The sequence below is a fragment of the Orycteropus afer genome, unplaced genomic scaffold, assembly GCF_000298275.1.
Source record: "Orycteropus afer afer isolate SDZICR_OR568_19922 unplaced genomic scaffold, OryAfe1.0 scaffold00176, whole genome shotgun sequence".
Classification (NCBI taxonomy): domain Eukaryota; kingdom Metazoa; phylum Chordata; class Mammalia; order Tubulidentata; family Orycteropodidae; genus Orycteropus; species Orycteropus afer.
The window spans coordinates 2,447,771-2,448,450 of NW_006921763.1; the positions used below are offsets into that span (position 1 = coordinate 2,447,771).

A 680-nucleotide genomic window follows, 5' to 3' on the forward strand; every position below is an offset into this window, starting at 1 on the left:
TCAAACCCACCAGCCACTCCTCGGAAGGAAGGTTGGGCAATCCTACTTCCGTACTGATACTGCCTCGGAAACCCAAGGAGGGGTCACTATGAGTCCGGTTTGACTCGACGGCACATAACAACAACAACAATATAACATTGAAACTGACCTTTAGAAATCAATAAAAGCCTGCAGTTAGTCTATGTAAAATCTATATATCAACCAATTAGTCATGTTATAGTGATGTATGTAGTAGAGGATCTTTTTCTTCCTCTAAATCATTATTTCTGTTTTATGAAAAGATCTTGTGCTACTTGATATTTTTAAATGACCCAGAAAATCCCTTTTAGATAAACTATTCTGATGGTAGCCTTCTCCTGACTTCCACTGCCGTCTCCACAGGAGACTCAGAGGTTCTGTTAGCAAGTCCATGTTGCCATCGAAGGAATTATTACAGTGTACTTCTCGCTTCCCAAGGATCAGGGAATTACCTTGCGAAAGCTTGTACGGGGAGCCACTCTGGATATAGTGGATGGCATGGCTCAGCTCGTGGAAGTGCTTATCATCACTCCTGCTCAGAGCCCTGAGAACAAGGATCTTATAGGAAATAAGTTGCAGGAAGCAACACTGTCTGGAATGCCGTCAGCAGATACCTCAGATACCAAGAGATAACAAAGCTGCTGCTCTTTTTTTTTTTTTTT

At 42.1% G+C, this 680-nt stretch overlaps 1 protein-coding gene across 1 annotated transcript in view; it reads left to right on the forward strand.

Moving 5' to 3' along the window:
- Nucleotides 1-680, forward strand: part of NSUN7 (NOP2/Sun RNA methyltransferase family member 7) — a 123,193-nt gene that overhangs the window by 2,018 nt on the left and 120,495 nt on the right. The window lies entirely within an intron of this gene.